Raw genomic sequence first — 5,740 nt, 5'->3', positions numbered from 1 at the left:
TTTATTCGAATTTGTGAGCTCCAATCCCTAAAATTATCCTAAATAGAATCTATAAGATAACCTTTAATTATATGTTGTAAGGATCGAAGTAATATTTTGGGGATCATCTTGTTATTTGGTCTCAGATAGCTCCTCCCATGAAGCAAGGATGTTAGGGCTTAAGAGTATTCTTAATTTTGGGATAGCTTTCTTCATTAGGATTTAGGGAAAATTTATGGAGGTACCTTTTTATTACCAAATGAATTTCAATCTAGTCTACCTTGAATTAGTTACTGTCATGACATAAGATTATTCCTCCAACCATTGGGGGCTGATCTATCAAGAATTTGAACCTATAGTTGGTACTTATCATGTTTAGTGGCTCGGGTCTAGATCTATGGCATGCACTGGAATGGATGTTATAAAAAAGCGTAAGAAAATATCTTCCCAAATGTGTTGATTGTGTTCCTTTACAAAAGAGGATTTTGCAGCATAAATAAAATAGAACATGAGGATACCACTATGATATGGAATCAATGATGAGTTTCTACATCAAACCTAAACCTTGAAGCTATATGGAATGATAATTAGGGATGGCCCTATTACACAAGTCAATAATGCACCTATGAGGGTCAATGAAGGAAATGATAAATTGTTATGGATGTATAACTCCACATATATACATTACACTAGTAAGCTAGGATATAAATCTTTGAAAAAGAATAATTAGGTAGTAAACTAGGATATAAATCTTTGAAAAATAATTATTAGGTAATTATAATATGGTTGTACACAAATATTTAGAAGATAGTAGCACCTCTCAAAATAAAATTATTATTCTAACTCATACATAATAAAAATGGATTTAACATGATCTAGAATGAACATTCTCATAAACATAATGGAGATGATGTTGGAATAATCATGATTAGTGAATGTATAACATCTAATAAACAAATCGAAAACAATTTTGGAAACGAAGTAGAGGATTAAATAAAAGATGGAATAAAAAAACTGAGGGGATGAAAATTAAAGATCTCGATGAAGTGGGCATGGAAATAGCTCCGATGTCCACTATGTGACATGGACATAGCTCCGATGTCCACTATGCATCAAGATATGATCACGTAGAATGATTTTTTTATAAGTTTACGAGTGTTTGAAGGAAATTTCTTAGTGTGGTATCATTTTGCCAACATTGAAATTCACGAGGGAAAAATCAAAATATTCAAGTAAGCCGACGATACCGTCTTAACGCATTATCATGAGTGCCTCAATCATGCTTCTGTTTCGCATTTATGGTATTATTTGTGTTTTTTATTACAAATTATGTTATATTGATTTTGAATTTATTAAAAAAATTATAAAATGAAAGCAAACTTACATGCAAATACAATAAGAGTTGAGTTTTTGTGATATTATAGTATTTTATCTGAGCAGATGTTATGTAACTAGATCATAAAAACAAAGAAAAGATAGATCAAAGAGTAAAAAATAAGCCTCTTCGAAGAGCCCACCTCCTTTTACATCGCACAAATGAACAATTTTTGGATGATACAAATGACAAAGCCTCCTTGGTATACATAAGAGTCTAAAGGGTCATAATATAATTAGGGATTAGATAAAAATAATAATATAATGGCACAAAAATAAGAATAGTGGGCTTCTATAGGGCACAACAATAACAATATGGGGGCTACACTAGTACTATAGTGACCTAACATGCCCCCATCTTCCAAAAAAGTGGTGTCCTCAATGCTTGAGTAGTTCTAGATGTTTCGAAATAAAATTCTCATCCTCCCATGTGGAATCATCAATGGGTATGTTCTTCCACTTAATGATATACTCTGAAAACGATTGATTCCATAGCTGTCGGGTTCCTATTTTCATGTCCGCTTCATGCTTCAATATGATTTTTCCTTCTTCATCAAGTTCTGGAAATGTTGATTGAATGGGGAGCTTGTCACCTATAACCTTCTTTAAGCATGAAACATGGAAAATTGAGTGACTCATGAAGATGCAAGCAACTCCAATTTGTATTCCATAGTAACAATCTTTTGCAACACCCTATAAGGACCATATTACTTGGATGATATTTTGTTATAATTCTTAGCTTGCTTAAGGGACATTTGTTTGTATGGTTGTATCCATAAAAAAACTCAATTGCCTACATTAAAACTTCTTTCACTGTGATGCTAATATACCTATTGTTTCATTTGATTCCACGGGAGAGATAGGTCGTCCTTTAAGAGCTGAAGAACTTGTGCTTGATGTTCAATGTGATCTCCCACTACTTGAAAAATATAATTTTCTCTTAAAGACGATGTGATGGATAGTGTGTGGTATCCATAAAGTGCCATAAATGGGGTGATTTTTATTGTGGTATGGAAGGAAGTGTTATACCAGCATTCTTCCAAAGGTAACCACTTAACTCATTATGTTTGTTTATCAGATACAAAGCTATGGAGATATCCTTCAAAACATTTGTTCACTATCTCGGTTTTCCCATCAAATTGAGGATGATAAGATGAGATATGAGCTAATTGAGTACCAAGAGAAAAAAAAATGTCCAAAATTTTCTAATCAAAATGAGATATTTTTCACTTGTAACAGATTTTGGTTTTTGTGTATATTTTGAACAATTTCCATAAGTGTTGTAATAACTATATTGGCTTTGAAAGGATGAGATAGTGTACAAAATTGTGCATACTTGGTAAGTCTATAAAATACCACCATGATGAAACTCTTTCCTTCATACCTGTGTAAACCTGTGATAAAATCCATTGAGACCTCCTCCCAATATTGACTTGGAATGACTAAAGGTTGTAACAAACATGGGGTCTTAATTGTCTCAACTTTATCTTTTTGGAAAACCAAACATTTCATGACAAAATTCTGAATATCATATTTAAGGCAATCCCAAAAAAATTACTTCTTGACCCCGTGGTAAGTTTTTAACAATCATGAGTGCACCCCTAAAGGAGAGGTGTGCAATTCCAAAAGAATATTTTGTCTTTGTTGTGAGTTCTTACATATATATAAGTGATATTTGTACCATAATGAACCATTTTTTCAGAAAATGCATCAGATGTATTGAGATCTTGCTACAACTTTTGAATGACTTTCCACTCCTCTTCATAATTCTTCCATTCATCTCTTGCTTCAATTATGCAATTAGGTTGGATAATAAAAATGGCATAGACAAATGCTTCCACATCATCATCCCTTCTTAGGATCACATCTGCAACAACATTTTGTTTTCCTATTTTTGTAGATGATTTCAAAGTCCTAACCCAATATCTTTGTGGCCCATTTTTACTACTCTTCTGAAGATAATCTTTTCTCCAAAAAATATTTAATATTATCATGATACGTTTTTACCTTCAAGTGTCTTTCCATTATGTAAGGGCACCATTTCTTCAAGGCATGTAGTATTGCCAACATTTCCCTATCGTAAATAGGTTTGTGTAAATACTTTCCCTTTATTAGATGAATTTCAAAAGAAATGGGTCTTCGTTATTTCATTAAAACAATACCAATTCCATTTCCTAAGGTATCACATTCCACAATAAATGATTTTGTGGAGTTCAGTGTAGCTAAGATCGAAACTTGGAATGTTGCTTCTTTAAGATGTTCAAACACCTTAGTTTCTTTTGGAGTCCACAAAAATGCATATTTCTTCACTAATGTTGTTAAAAGTGCTATTATTTTCCCATAATCCTTAGCAAACTTGTGATAATACCCTGTAAACCTGAGAAATCCTCGAAGATTCTTTAGGTTTGTAGGGATTTTGCATTCCTTAATGGCTTAAATTTTGTTAGGGTCTACCTTAACACCCTATTGAGATACAATCTGACCTGGAAATATTCCACCTTTTGTAACCCAAAGAAAAATTTGAAGGGTTTTTCATACAATTGTTTCTCCTTAAATAATTTAAGCACACTGTCAGCTTGTTAAACATGACTTTTTCAACACTTGATGTGGATTAATATATCATTAAAAATATTAACACAAATTTTCTAAGAAAAGGTTTGAAAGTGGAATTAATCAAACCTTTAAATGTGGAAGGTGCATTGGCAAGGTCAAAAGGCATGGCCAAAAATTCATAATCACCATCATGATTTTTGAATGTTGTTATTGGAATGCCCTTTGTCCTCATTCTACTTTGATGATATCTAAAATGAAGATCCAACTTGACGAAGTAAATTTTTCTATGTAATTCATCCAACAATTCATCAATGACAAGAATGGGAAATTTAACTTTAATAGTGAGCTTATTGAGCTCTCTATAATCTGGACACATACACCATGATTTTTCCTTCTTGTGCACCAATACTATTGGATAAGAGAAAGAAATTTGTCTAGGTTGAATTATAAATTCCTATAACAATTTTGCAACCAAACATTCAATTTCACTCTTTTGGGCATAGGGATATTAATGTAAGGTATGTTGTTTGGAGGAACACTACTTGGAATCAAGTAAATAGCACGATCGTGATCATGAATAGGTGGGATACATTTCAAAGTCTCAAATATCTTTGAATGATTTTCCAAGACTCTTTGGAGATCTAAACAAAGGGATGATTTCAATGTTTGAACCTCTAATGAAGATAATTGTGCAATTACACCTCATTGTTCATTCTTCGAAATCATTTTCATGACATTACATCTGATTTTCCACCCAAATATCCCTGTGACACCCCTTAATCCAATTTTCTTTCTCTCCTGGAAAACATTCAGGAAAATTTCTTGAAAATTAAAAGCTATCATTCCCCAAAACTGTAACCATTGGAATCCTGCTACAACATTAGCACGACTCATTGGAATGGAAATCATTAGACTATTCAAGACATATTTCCCAATGGTTAACTTAATATTATGGCACTTCCTTGACCAATTTACAGTTCTTCCATTTGAAACCATCACTTGACACTCTCGTGCTGGATATGGAAAGTAATTCAATTCCTTGGATATCTTACACTGAATTAAATTATGGGTACTATCCAAATCAATGAGAACTATTACCTTTCTCTTCCTGATATATGCTTCTATCTTGAGAGTTTCAGGAGTGGTAATTCCCTCCAACAAACTACAACAGATGGCCAGATTCTGGGGTTGGTTCCTAATGTATATATTCTTCTTTTGATTTTTCTTGTTCCTTTTCTTACTCCTCTTCACAATCTATGTAAAATAATTTCTTCTCAATACACTTGTCACCTTTAGTGTATTTTCTATCACAACTATAACAAATCCCTTTTGATATTTTTTCCTCTCTTTTTTGTGGTGTCAAGCTTGTAGGTTAGGGGAGGATAGAAGAAGAAACACTTCCATATTTAGAGTTGTGAGAGGTAGACATACTTGTTTCCATAATTTTTCTTTCAAATTTTCTAGCCACCCTAAATGCATTTTCCAATGAATTAGGTTCGCAAATCAAAACCTCATGTTGGATGCTATCTTTTAATCCCTATGAAGAATTCAATCATATGCTCCACTGGAATATCAGGTTCCTTGATATTCAATATTTGGAAGTCCTCAATGTGGCATGCCATTGGACCCTTTTGTTTGAGATTTATCAATTGGATAAAGAAGTTATTTCTCTTTGTATCATCATAATTTTTTACCAATTTCACAATAAAAATTATCCAAGTGATAATTAATTTACGAGAAAAAAACACCATTAATAACACACAAATTGATTGGTTCATATATAAAGATCCAATGTGTACCTTTTATGTGTGTGGCACATCATGTAAATCAAGGA

Source organism: Pinus tabuliformis, chromosome 6 (genome assembly GCF_031772625.1).
Source record: "Pinus tabuliformis cultivar Carrire ecotype Pingquan chromosome 6, CPIR1, whole genome shotgun sequence".
In the NCBI taxonomy this organism is placed as follows: domain Eukaryota; kingdom Viridiplantae; phylum Streptophyta; class Pinopsida; order Pinales; family Pinaceae; genus Pinus; species Pinus tabuliformis.
Note: the sequence above shows the minus strand (reverse complement) of the source record.